Raw genomic sequence first — 14,657 nt, 5'->3', positions numbered from 1 at the left:
TTTCTCCTTGCGAGACATAGTGGAAAAGCTTTTGGCTAAGATGTAGGCGACAGCAGACGCAGAAGACGGAGATAAGCAGCTCTGCGAAGCTGAGCGCCGGTCCCGGGCGTCTTTCAGCAGAAGCCGCTCTCCGGAATGCAACACCACCGGCACAATGCTCTGTGCGCGAAGAAGCCGCTTCTTCGCCTCCGGGAGAAGGGCAAAGCTGCATCTTCCGAAAGGCGAAGAACGAAGCCGCACTACACTGGGATTGTGTGCGCAGCTCGCAAACTTGTGGAAAACTGGCCTTCCACTCTCCTGCCTCCTCAATTCACATTCCCTTCGAAGAGTAGCAGTTTTGGAGAGCTTTCTTGTACTTCTTGCAAAACACTCTGCAGACCTCCGTGCAACTATGAGAACAGAAATCGGTGATGTTTTCTGCCCTGGCACAGTTTCTCCTTGCGAGACATAGTGGAAAAGCTTTTGGCTAAGATGTAGGCGACAGCAGACGCAGAAGATGGAGATACGCAGCTCTCAGAAGCAGAGCGCCGGTCCCGGGCGTCTTTCGGCAGAAGCCGCTCTCCGGAACGCAGCACGGCCGGCACAATGCTCTGTGCGCGAAGAAGCCGCTTCTTCGCCTCCTGGAGATGGGCAAAGCTGCATCTTCCAAAAGGCGAAGAACGAAGCCGCACTATACTGGGATTGTGTGCTCACCTTGCAAACTTTTAGAAAACAGTAGCCTTCCACTCTCCTGCCTTCTCCATTCACATTCCCTTCGAAGAGGAGCTGTTTTGGACAACTTTCTTGTACTTCTCGCAAAACACTCTGCAGACCTCCGTGCAACCTCTACAACACAAATTGGTGACGTTGTCCGCCCTGGCACAGTTTCTCCTTGCGAGACATAGTAGAAAAGCTTTTGGCTAAGATGTAGGCGACAGCAGACGCAGAAGCCTGAGATACGCAGCTCTGTGAAGCAGAGCACCGGTCCCGGGCGTCTTTCGGCAGAAGCCGCTCTCCGGAATGCACCACGACCAGCACAATGCTCTGTGCGCGAAGAAGCCGCTTCTTCGCCTCCGGGAGAAGGGCAAAGCTGCATCTTCCGAAAGGCGAAGAACGAAGCCGCACTATACTGGGATTGTGTGCGCAGCTCGCAAACTTGTGGAAATCATTTGCCTTCCACTCTCCTGCCTTCTCCATTCTCATTCCTTTCAAAGAGGAGCTGTTTTGGACAACTTTCTTGTACTTCTCGCAAAACACTCTGCAGACCTCCGTGCAACCTCTAGGACACAAATCGGTGAGGTTCTCTGACCTGGCACAGTTTCTCCTTGCGAGACATAGTGGAAAAGCTTTTGGCTAAGATGTAGGCGACAGCAGACGCAGAAGAAGGAGATACACAGCTCTCAGAAGCAGAGCGCCGGTCCCTGGGCGTCTTTCGGCAGAAGCCGCTCTCCGGAACGCAACACGACCGGCACAATGCTCTGTGCGCGAAGAAGCCGCTTCTTCGTCTCCGGGAGAAGGGCAAAGCTGCATCTTCCGAAAGGCGAAGAACGAAGCCGCACTACACTGGGATTGTGTGCGCAGCTCGCAAACTTGTGGAAAACAGTAGCCTTCCACTCTCCTGCCTTCTCCATTCACATTCCCTTCGAAGAGGAGCTGTTTTGGACAACTTTCTTTACTTCTTGCAAAACACTCTGCAGACCTCCGTGTACCCTCTAGAACACAAATCGGTGATGTTTTCTGCCCTGGCACAGTTTCTCCTTGCGAGACCTAGTGGAAAAGCTTTTGGCTAAGATGTTGGCGACAGCAGACGCAGAAGACAGAGATAGGGAGCTCTGCGAAGCTGAGCGCCGGTCCCGGGTGTCTTTCGGCAGAAGCCGCTCTCCGGAATGCACCACGACCGGCACAATGCTCTGTGCGCGAAGAAGCCGCTTCTTCGCCTCCGGGAGAAGGGCAAAGCTGCATCATGGCTTCAGCCTTGCCAACCTGTCCCTTGACTTGCCTACAATTGCCTACACTTGCTTTACATTGCCTTACCTGCATGGAAGGCAAGGCAAAGAGTGGTAGGCAAGGCAAAGCAAAGCCAGGAAGTTATTTTGTAGGGCTAGGCAAGGCAGACATAGGCAAGCAAGCAAAGATAGGGTAGGGTAGGGTAGGAAAACTAGGCATGGTACTGGAAGCAAGGCAAAGCCAAGTGACTTGGAGCGCCTTTCCTTGCTTGGGAAGTAAAAGATATGGGCAATGTTGGTAGGGCAGATGATAAGGTATCATGGGGAGGTATAGTACAGCAAGACATTTCTGTCCTGGCCCTTTCTGTGTCGGAACCATTGTTGGACAGAGTCAGTACCAGACGTGGTATGCAGCTTTTGTTTGGTATGTTCCTGAAGGAGAACAGCAATGCTTTTTCATGGGAAGGAAAGAACTTAGCTCCAGTGTGGGAGGTGCAGATAAGAAGCTGTGTCGTGCAGCTTAAGGGCGGCAGCAACTTTCTCTCCTGGCATATTTGGTTTGGAAGCACTGACTCAATTTGTACAATCATGGAGTCAGTATCCATCTTTGGAAGGCAGCCTCCTTCCTGAAAGAATCCATTTGGCATATGTTTTCCACTTCCTTGAGGCAGCCTTCTTGAAATTCTGCCAGCACACTTCTTTTGGACCAGGTAAAGAGCTGTGCTGGGTCTTGGTGTGCAGCCTAGCTAGTGCCCCGTGCAGATAATGCCCAATAGCAGTGGTCTGACACCTTGTTATAGGATCAGGCCCTGGATGTTTTGGATTTTGGAGGAAGGGATGCCATTTCTTTTGAGATGGGTTTCTAGTTCCTCCTCTCTTTGGCAAAGTTTGGATGGGCACTTTGGGTGGTCTCAGTGAATTGAAAGGCTTTTCCCAATAGGCAGTTCTCTGGGTTTGAGTTGTTGAACTGTCAGTGGGAATGCAGAGGCCAGGCCTCTGCAGGATAGGTTTTTGTCCCTTGTAGCTTTAGGGACTGTGTGAGCAGTCCCTGGTGCCATCCCATTTGGATCCTGACTCTGAGAGATTGAAGGCTTACGGTGGTACCTAGAGCTGAGAAAGAAAGTGGCGATAGCAGGGTGTGTCTTTACAGTTTGATGGGAAAAATTGAAATCGTAGGCAGCAAAGAACTTTCTCCACCAGCAGTTTAGCAAGCTCTTTTGAGAGCTCGGCTGATGTTTTCAAGTTTGTTACAAGACTCTACAAGAGAGAAAAAGTTTGTTAGGGCAGAAGAGCTGGTGTTGGCCTTTGAGTGTGGGGCAAAGAAGAGTATCCACTTGGAAGGGGAAGATCAGTGAAATCTTTTTGTCCCGACACTGTTGATTGGAGAGCAGGGATGTTTCTGACTTGGCTGTGTCCTGGGAGGTGGTTTCGAGCTGGGCTCGATGTGTGTCCTGGTTTTCTGAGTTGACAATGCTGTGGTGTTGTTATTTAGATGAGCGCTGACAGCGCCCAGGAAAAAGACAAGCACTTTTCTAGCCCAGCCCCATTCGTGTGGGAGCAGTGTGGGGGCAAGAGCTCCGTTGTGGATCCTTGCTCTCGGGTACTGAATGGGATCCTGCATGTAGCAGAAAGGAAGAGGAATCATTTCATTTTTGGCTGCACAGTTTATAAGCTTCAAAATAAAAGGCAATTGCAGCATGGCCTCTTCATTTTAGAAAGTTTTCTGGGCCATCAGCTGCTCAACATGTAACTTGCACCCACTGAACTGCATCCAGCTCCCTGGAGATATGCACTTTCCCTCAAGATCTAGGTACCATCTTGCAGTCTAACGCTTGAAGATCCCAAACCGCTTCAAAATGTCCAGCGGCTGCTCTCGAAGAAAAAGTCCTACAACAAAAAGGCAGTGCTGGCCATAATGCTCCCTTTGCAGTCTGTCAACCAAATGAAACATACTAGTTATTCACATGTTCCTTACTGACGATATTTATACATGTATATATATATAGCATCAGCACATTCTCTCAAAGTGGCAGAGACTATCGTTACAGCCAAGTGTTTTCAGCTGCACTTCTGACTGACAGATGTGCCAGGACAAAAGGCATTTGTCAACCTACCCTCTTTCCTGTTCTTTGTGCTGACGTTGGCAGCACAAATATTTTCACATTCTTTCATTGTGGCCATGTCCAAGTAGCTAGAGGTCACTCAGATGGAAGTGTCAAGATAGAAGATGTTCTCAAAGTACCTCCTTTTTTTTTACTAAACAGCTTTTAAACTGCGCACAATGCTCTGTATCTTCTTTCCCACATAGACCTGCCCCCACTTTTTCACTCTCATGTAGGATTGTATTTTTTAATTGTAATGTATTTCTAGCAGTCAGTTTTGTAATCTTTCTTATTTTGTACTGTTGTAGCATATTTTATTCTTGATGGATTGTTCCTTTCCCCCCTGTGTTATTGGGTTTGTCCCGGCTGTCCATCTCTCCAAAGATCTGCCCCTCTGTTCCCTCTTCCTCCTCCTATTGAATGTCAATCCTTCCCCAAGCTTGCCTCTTTCTCTAGAAACTTCCCTATCAATCTTGTGTCCTTCAAAATCCCACTGGTTTGTTTAAAGTATTCTCCTCCCCTGCAGTCCCTTATTGGTTTAAACATTGTATTCCCCGCTTTGTGTTCCACCCCCAATTTCTCCCAATTGGTCTAAAATGGTATCTTTCCATGAGACCTCCTCCCCCTTATAATCTGATGTATGCATTTGAGTTTGCCCTTTCTGTTGCTGAACCTCCGGGAACAAACTTCTGTGGAAACCATACAGAGGTCCTCTCCCTGATCCTTGTCCCTATCCTCGGCACAATTTGCAGTCCACCTGAGCTGTAGAGCTGCCGTACCCTGTAGCTGCACCCCGGATTGGGCAGCTTTCTGGGGGCAGCCCACCTGTGCTGTTGGTACCAGGAGCTGGTCGGAATAATCCGGCACCGCGGCACTCTCACATCTTTGTTGCAAACATCCAGCAGCTGTTTGTGTAGAAAAAGGCTCAAGAAATAAAAGCGAGCCTTGGGCTGCACCTTCCGCCTGCCCCACATAAGCCACATCAAACTCACCAGTGCACTCTGTCCTTCCCTTCTCCACTGCAACTACCATTGTGTTCTCTGGTCTCGGAAACTAAAGGTAGGCACAGTTGTTTCCACAGAAGGGTTGGAAGAGGCGTAGGTAGCAGCACAAGTAGCTCTTGCTGAACTTTAATCCTTACCACTGCCACCATGAGTTTGGTTGGTAGGCCAGCTAGAGTCATGCTCCTTTTACAGCTGGTATGCTGCAGGCACCAGCCCAGTGCTCTTCGACTCTTGTAACCAATCCTGCTTTTACTCTCCCGGAGGGGATTAGGCATCTGTTTCTCACACAGATCATTGTGGCAGCAGCCAACGGCTCTAGTGCACTGCTTCTGCCAAAAGACGCTTGGGCCACGCACTTACATTCTCAGCACTACGTAGCCCCGTATTCTGCATCTCTTGTCATCCAGATCATACCGCAAAGCGTTTCACAGAGAAAAAATGTGCCAGGACAACAAGCTTGGCTGGAGCGTACCCCTGAAACTGGTGGAAATTTATATTTGCACCACATTCACGGGGCAGTCCTCTTCCCTATACAACCTGCAAACTGCTGTCAGTTCGGAGTGCCCTCTGCCTGCTCCTTCTTACCTTGAAGTACCATGCTAATAAGTGCTCTGTGCTGAGGTCTCAGAAGAACAGGGAAGCATATGTGTTTGGTAAAGTGGAATGTCTGTTAGGCACTTCCCTCTTCAAAGCAGCGTGTTCCATGCCAAGCAGACAACAAAGAAAAGATGAGTGTGACTCTGCATTCAAATCTTGCAATGTTCCCAGGAGTGAATTTCTCTCTTCTATAGGACTGACTTGTATGAAGTGGCATGGTTGTTTCCTTTCATTAGAAGGGACACTCATCTAGCCAGGCTTCATCACCCCCTGCATCTTTTGGGGTAGTTCTTGGAAGAAAATAGATAGCAACTTTTCCACTCCACATGATTAATGTTTCATTCTCTTCCTTCTGTACTTCAGGGAACAAGCTATCAATTCCCTACTGTTTCTATGAAAAGGCATGAAGCTAATAATTAAATTCGCATAGATATAATAAGGAATCAAAGGCTTTTATGCCTGCAAGCATGCCCTTATGGTATGCAAAGTATGGATTGTCATGGGTGGAAGAAGATCTGTATGAAAAGGGAGAAAACCCAGAAGCATGCAGGGATTTTCAGGTATGAAAGGGAAAATGACATTAAATTGTTGACGGAAAGAAATTGAAAGAGGGAGGAGGGAGGAGGAGGCAAATGCTGCCTTTGAGGCAGATGACACAAGGACTGTCAGCCTCATGAGCAAATGAGAAAACCAAATGAAACTTCACAGCAATCTCATCAACAACTTAGTGGACAAATGTGCAAAGCCATTTGTTCATTTATTAAGGGTATAATATATATAGAGATGTTCTTCATTCTGACAGAATTTTCAGGGAGCAAGCTAGTGTAAGGCACCTGGAACCAATGGTGTATTGGAAATGGCCAACATGTAGAACACGCTCCATCCTGAACGCTACCATAGCAGAATCACAGGATAATAGAATGGCCAGGGTTGAAAAAGACATTAAAGACCATCTAGTTCCAACCCTCTGACATGGGCAGGGACACCTTTTACTTGCCCAGGTTGCTCAGAGCACCATCCAGCCTTGCCTTGAACCCCAGGTTGGAGTGTCCATAACTTCTCCGGGCAGGCTGTGCCAGTGCCTCACCACCCTCACTGGGAAGAATTTCTTCCTAGTATCTAATTTCAACCTGCTTTCTTTCACTTTGAAGCCATTGCCCATTGTCCTGTCTCCATAGTTCCTAATGAAGAGTCCCTCTCCTGCTTCCCTTCAGATACCGGAAGGTGTTGTGAGGTCTCCATGCAACCTTCTTTTCAACAGGCTAAACAGCCCTAGTTCTCTAAGTCTGTGGGATGTGGTCTTGTCCTGAATACTGAACTGCAGTACTGAATGGTGATTTTTTCAATCCTTTGAAGGCATGTTCTTTTTCAGCCTTAAATTAGGCTAAATAGCTTTGATTTCTGGGTATTGCAAGTGAGCAACAGAAATCACTGCCCTGGCTTGTCTTTTTTACAGCTTCTTTCCATGGGAGACTCGCTGCAAACATCACAGCTGGTGAGACAGTGGGCACACCATCATTCTGAAAGAGCTTTGCACAGTAAACATAGAGGAGGATTAAATACTGAAATGCAGATGATAGGAGCTGCCCAATGGACTCTGCTGGTGGAAATCAAATACTAGTATAGTATTTTGAATGCAAATAATTCCTCCCAATAAGGCCAGACAGGATTGTTTGGCTTTGAATCTGAGCATATGGACAGTAGTGGATGGTCTACAGGTTGAAAACAGTGTAGATACTTCTCCTTTTTTTCATTAGCGGCACAGAAACTGAAAAAGCAGCTACAAAATGGTGAATACATCCCTACAGATTCAAAATTTGTTGCTCTTAATTTGCATCTCCACCATAACAACAAATTGTTAGAACTAAAATACAGATGGGAATTTTATAGCTTCTCAGAAATGAAGCAGGAATTGGCCAATGGGCATTAGCAGTAGCTACAAGTTTTTCAGCATGAGGCATCTCAAAAGTATTTTAACCATAGAGTACTTTTCTGTGTTATGCTTTAATCTCAAGGATGCATTAAAAAAAAAATACAAGCTGTAATTCAGAGACAAAAGAGTGCTATTTTGAATTTATTCTATTAAATCATCCTCTCTGCTCTCTCTCCTCTTCTGAAACTCATATGTATGAAAGGCATAGAGTTCTGGATTAATTCTTTTCAACAGTTTCCCCTGTAATTCTTCTTTTAAGGCAAACTTGTAAAAATCCACACTTTCTTACCCCACCACTTCTAAAATTCTATTGAGAAGCAAAAAAAAAACCCATCAAACAACTAAATCTCTGCTCCAATTTGTATAAAAAAACAGTCCATTAACTGCTTTCTTGACATATTCTTTATCTTGTATTAATATGGCAACCTTTTCTTACTTTCATAGATTAGAGCCAAATTCTGAAAGGAATTTTAAAAGGAACTACAGGTTTACTGTAGATGATTCTGAGATACAGAAGTCCAGCAAGGAGTTCAGACCTCAAAAGAAGTGTCTGTACAACAAGATTCAGCACAACGTTGAGGCATATTAGCTATTTTTCAAGAAAAGCCGCCAAAATGAAACTGCTTAGACTTCTATACTATCATGGGTGCCTACTTCCAGAACCTGACGGAAGTTGCTGGAAACTAGCTGCAATATTACTGTAAACAATGCTGTGAATGTAGGACATTGTAATTCTTCTCTTCCATTCCATTCCACGAAAACCACAAGTGGAGTCATGTCACGTGTCTTCAAAATTCTGTATTTCCTTGCAAACTGGTAAAGTAATGATAAATAAAGTGCTCTGTTCATACAGATTAAATGTAATAATGTTCAAAATGAAAAATAAATCCATTCACATATGATCTGCAATAATACAGCAGAGAGAAGATGAACCAGTCTGGCCTACAAAATAAAGTGAAGCAGAATTTGGGAATTTGGAACACCTTACGATGTAATATTTAAAGAAAAAAAAGAAATAGAATATAACCTACCCAAACTCAATCAGTCATGCACAGACAGAGAAAAAGAACTAATTACTACTATAATTTCTTTCATTCTCAGACAAGAAGTTAAATTATTCTCTCAAATGCACGGAAGATTGTTGGGAAAGACAGCGGCCTTCTTCTTTACACATATTCTTCAGAACTCCAGGAGACAAATCATTAGAGCTATGAGGATCTTTCTCTCTGTAAAACTCGCAGAGCATAGCCAATATTATATTCTTTTAGAGATCTTCACCACCCTGGGCAAGTGGTGGATAGTCTACAGCCCCAATACATCAGCCAGACGCTCTGCCTTATTTAGCATGGCTACTGCAGCAAGGACATCATCTCTACTGGCTTTCTATCCAAAATATATGCAAGGCACAACAAAGAATATACCCAAAACACTGAGCACAGCTTATGGCCTTCAAAACAGAAATCTCACGATGGCAATACTGGATCTTCTGATCCAAACCATCAGGAAACATTTCTTTAGAGGTGAAAAAAGCTTCTGTTGATTGTACAAAAAATAGTTATATAAACCAGAGTTGCATGACCCAATATTTCTATTGAACTGGAACTATTTTGATCAATATTATTGATCCATTTCTTTTCAGTGCATTTGGTAAAAAATATAAAGTATCATTTAAAAGGAATTATTGGATGCGTACTAAGTACTACGGATTAGTTAAGGTGTTGGTTTTATCATGGCTTGGTTTTTGGTGAAGAGGGAAGAAGCCAGGCACAGAAGTGAATCTTTTGTGAAAAGCTCCTAGAAGCTTCCTCCATGCCTGGCAAAGTGAATCCCTGCTTGGCACTAAGAACAGACATGTTACTAAGCCAATTAGAGAAGCTGGTAGCGCCTTGGTGATATATTTAAGAAGGAAATCAAAACTGCAGCCAGTTACCTCTTAAGTTTGCAAACTTTTTGGTTGGCACCTCTTCTGGTTTGAAAGCAAAACCAGTGAGAGACACTGTTGCAGTGTGTGTTTTTGATTGTAATGCAGTTCTAGTAGTCAGTTTTATAATACTTCTGTTTTGTGCTGTTGTCGCATATTTTATTATTAATGGATTGTTCCTTTCCCCCGTGTGTTGTTAGTTTTTGCCCTAGTTGTCCATCTCCCAAAAGACCTGCCCTTTTGTTCCCTGTTCCTCCTCCCACTGAATGTCAATCCCTCCCCAAGCCTGCCCCTTTCTCTAGAAACTTCCCTATCAATTTTATAGTCTTCAAAACCCCATTGGTTTGTTTAAGTTATTCTCCTCCCCTGTAGTCCCCTATTGGTTTAGACATTGTATTCCCCTGCCTTGTGGTCCACCTCCAGTTTCTCCAAGTTGATTAAAGATTGTATCCTCACCTTGCACCTCCCCCCATTTCTAAGTTGATGAATGTCTTTGAGTTAGTGTCTTTCTGTCCCTGACCCTCTGCGGAATAATCTCCTTTGGAAAACACAGAGAAGACCTCTCCCTGTTCCTTGTCCCCTCGGCACAGTCCTATCCCCAACGCAGTCCACCTGTGCAGCTGTACCCTGGATTCGACAGCTTTCGTGAGGTGGCCCACTCTTGCTGTTGGTGTCAGGAGCTAGTCAGGCTGAAGAAATCCAGCACCACAGCAAGACTCCAAGTCAGAAATACAATTTTATTAGGAAGAGGGGAAAAACCCAAATACATGCAATAATACAAAAGAAAAACCACTGACAGAGTCAGAGTACAACCTGACACCCTGATAGTTAGGGTGGTGGTAGCAGTCCAGATGAAATGGTCTTGTTGAAGTGGTGATCCTATAGAAACCATCTGGTAGCTCTTGTCCACTGGAAAACCACTGGGTAAGGGTGGCGATTCCTCTGGGGATCCAGTGGAAAGACTGCTTGTGGTGTCCCAAAACCCAGATTATATCCAGCTGGAGATGCTTAGCTCATCCCCCCTGGGCAGAGCATCTCACAATGGGCTGATATCATGCTGAGTCATGGGGTGGGTCCTTGATTACCCAATGAACAGAAATGGCTCCCGGAGGGAGTTACCTCTGAGTCATGTGGCAAGACATTGATGGGTCCATTAACAGGAGATAAGGAAAAAACGATGCCCCTCCTGGTTTCAGCAGCACTCGAGGATGGGAGTAGAATATATTCTTATATTGTAAGCTGTTGACGGTATTTTGCAGGTTGAGGAGTTTTTGCAAGACAATGGCCATATTCAGCCAATGCACAATCCAGCCTTGCTTGTTATAATGGACAATGGAAACATTCACAAACAATGAATAATGAACATATTCAGAAATGATGTCAGTATATCCTTGAAAAAGATACAAGAAGAGTCATCAGGACTCAGCAAGTTTGTCAGCAAGCTTGGGAAAGTGAGCCATGAGTGGGCCAGACAACCACAGTAAAATGCGTGAAAAATTAGATGATCCTATAAGCATTCTGTTTTAGACGCATGAACAGCTAGGATTAACCAATCATGTATTAGCTAGAGACGTGTGGACAATAGAGACTTATTATAAATATAGCCTTTTTAGGGATAATGAATTTGGCTTCACTGGATCATATTGGTTATGGTGTGATATCCCTGAACCTCCGCACCCTGCATTTCTGCAGGAGAAATAGCAGAAATGGACATAGCATGAAATGGACTCGAGGACGGCAATTTGTCTGCTGGGCAGAAGATCGGAGCCAGCCTTCAAGGAGCGGAGAAGCCGGTCGAAAGTATCCTCACTGACCCGGTGAGAGGAAAAGGTTACCGGAGCTCCAGTCATAGACGACTTGAATCTCGCCCTGGTCAAGGTGAGCAGTTGGGGAGGAGATGGGGTCTGAACATGAAAGGGAAGGTGCTCAGAAACACCTGCACACACAATCTCAGGTGCTGTGCAGCTTCGTTCTTCGCCTCTCAGAAGCTGCCGCGCTGTCCGTCTCTCAGAGGTGAAGAAGCGGCTTCTTCACTCACAGAGCATTGCGCTGGTCACAGTGCGCTCTGGAGCGCGGCTTCTGCCAAAAGACGCCCAGGACTGGTGCTTAGCTTCAGAGAGCTCCATATCTCCATCTTTTTTGTCTCTTGTCGCCTGCATCTTAGCGAAAAGCTTTTCAACTATGTTTTGCAAGGAGAAACTGTGCCACCACAGCAAAAGCCTCCCAATCTTGCCCTAGAAGTTGCACAGAGGGCTGTAGGAAGACTAGCAGGAAGCACAGGAATGTTGTCCAAGAACTCCTTCCCTACAAATGCTTATGATAATTTAGGATGCAGGAGAGTGGAAAGGTACTGTCCTCTCTCAGTTTGAAAGCTGTGCACACAATCCCAGTGTTGTGCGGCTTTGTTGTTCACGTCTTGGAAGCTGTCGCGCTCTCTGTCTCCCGGAGGCAAAGAATTGGCCTCTTCGTGCACAGAGCATTGTGCCGGTTGCGGTGTGCTCTGAAGCATGGCTTCTGCTGAAAGACGCCAGGTACCAGCGCTTACCTTTGGAGAAGGCTGTACCTTCATATTCTGCATCTCTTGTCACCTACATCTTATCGAAAAGCTTTTCCACTGCATCTTGCAAGGAGAAACTCTGCTAGCACAACATACGGCCCCAGATCTTATCACTGAACTTTGTGTTTGAACATAATGAGGAAGCACTTCTCTTTCTTAGTTAAGCTGCAAGTTCCTTTCAGATTGCCATGCTCTCTGCTCCCTCCTCCCTGGCGCGAATTACAGCCTCACAAAAGGAAAAGATCCTGAGAGATGTCACAGTGCATACGTGTAGCACAGATGCTTAAAAGGGGCAAAGCTGAATAACCTTGCTCAGCTTCAGTCCTGTACAGACCACAGAAGACGGAAAATGAAGCTGCAGAGCACCGGGTTTTTGTGCGCACTGAAGGGAATTGCAAAAATCCAGCAGCTGCTCATCCACAAGCACAGTCACCTGGGTATGCTTTTGCTTCTTGAAAAAGTCACTGGTGCCCTTGATCTTGATCTTGATCTTGATCTTGATCCAGATCTTGATCTCTGGATCCTGGTACTTTTTCCAAGTGTTCTGCTTTGGTTTTTATACTTTCTTATGTGACATTCAGAAACTTTTGGTCCAAACTAGAACTTGCCATTTCTGAGAATCATTTTCTGACTATAAATGAGACATATCTGCTGTTTGCCAGACTGTCTATATCTGCTCTTTTACGGTATAAAAATGGTTCTTTGAATAATTCACCACCTGAATTTCAATGATTGAAAAAGTCTTCTTACTCAGTTCTAATATTCTCTATATTTCCTTCTCTTTTTCATGTTACTTTGGCAATTATGTGCATTCCCAATGGCTAGTGTGCTCCTGTGGAGAGACATCAAATGTGCAGGCTCTTCTAATTTTGTCACTGAATAAATAATACATAATCCCCACAGGAAACTTTCAGGATGTCTCTCATTGTCACTGCTTCTGTTTAGTTTCCTTCCTCTTTTGAATCGTTCCCTGTCTTCCTACTCATACTCCGATTAACCAATTCCTAATTTTCTTTCCTATCTGGCTTTACCAATCTTTCTGTGAATTGGATGCTTTTTAATTAAGCCATGCGAAGTTAAATAATTGTAACAAGAAGAGTGCTAAATTAAAAAAAAAAAACTAATATATTTTGGGGGTTTTATTGACTGAAGAGGTAAAAGGTGTGTCTTCAAATCTTCCTATGGAAAGAATATCTTGTGAATATCTTGAAAACTCTCTCTGTGCAGGTATTTCGCACACAGTTAATGCTAAAGTCATTGCTTTGGCAAATTTTACAGAACTGCAGCATTGTGTGTTTTGCAGCTTATAGGGAGAAGTTTCTAAGCCTTCTGAGTGGGCTTTGTCTCACGTAACTTTAGACAGCTGAAATTCATCTAGGTATCCTAAATAGTCAATAGAAATACAAATACCTGCACGGAACAGGAGGTGAGATTCATCTTACCATGTGTCTTGAAAAGGGATATCTATGTGGGGAAGAGATTCTAGTCAGAATTCTGCTCAGTACAGTCAGTAAATTTTAGAGAGTTGATAATTTTATTCTGTGGTATATACCCACAGAGGCTGAAGGTCTCTCCATGCTCCAGTGCCTAGCAGTCTTCCCAATTCTTCCAATCCTTGAGTTGAATCCTAGCAGAAAAAAGTTTTCTCGAACTGACCTTTACCAAAAGACTCAATGTTAGGTGGAATCAATCAATTCATTTTCTGTCAATTTAATAGAAAGGGATCCTAAAGATTAAATACATTTGCTTAGGTGAGAGAAATCATACTCTTTGTAGATGGCATCTATTGCCCAGTATTGACAGCAGAAAGAAGCAAGAAAGCATGCAAATAAATGCGCAATGCAGTCAGCAGAACTTCAAGCAAACCAGGGAAAAAAATATTTGCTTTATATGTAAGATGAATCTGAGAGATACCTATGGAGTGCTTAATGATGTTTTTCATTCTCATTTAAAAGATTAAAGAGGCTAAGATTATGATAGAAGGAATTAATGCCCTTTTGTTAGAGTATTTCTTTAGAGACATGTACCCTGTGAATACATGTTTAGCCACCTATTGGCTTCCCATCAGCAATTGTTGCATTTTTAATTGCCTTTATGATCTACAATTTAATACTTTTCGGATTAAGTTTCTTTTCTAATATTTGCATTAGCTTTTATTTTGAAACACTGGGAAAATTTTCCAGAAATGGTTCAATTGGCTGCTCTGTCATTTACTATTATAAAGCATTTATGGTGCTGTTTATAGAAGACAAACACATTAAATAAAAGAGTATTCCTATTATACTTCTCCACTATTTTTCCCACCATTGATCAAGGACAATTTTGTATTATTTCCAGAATCCCAGAACACACTCATAGTTTATCAAACAGAGCTTCTCATCAGATTTTTAAGAGCAACATGCTCATATGTTTATTTCTGCCATCTTGCTGGAAGGGCAGTTACCCCACTATTAGAATCTAGATGGGGGAAAAAAAAAGCATCTCCTCATCTACCATCCAGCTCTTTTTCCTGGTGAAATAATTTTTAATATTCCAATACTGGTTGTTACAGATTTTGTTTCCAGTATTCTTCAGAAAAGTCAAAATATTTAGAAAAAAATTTGCCACATTCACAAAGC

Source organism: Molothrus ater, chromosome 7 (assembly GCF_012460135.2).
Source record: "Molothrus ater isolate BHLD 08-10-18 breed brown headed cowbird chromosome 7, BPBGC_Mater_1.1, whole genome shotgun sequence".
NCBI classification, from domain to species: domain Eukaryota; kingdom Metazoa; phylum Chordata; class Aves; order Passeriformes; family Icteridae; genus Molothrus; species Molothrus ater.
The sequence above is the reverse complement of the archived record's forward strand: the minus strand, read 5'-3'. Positions refer to the sequence as shown.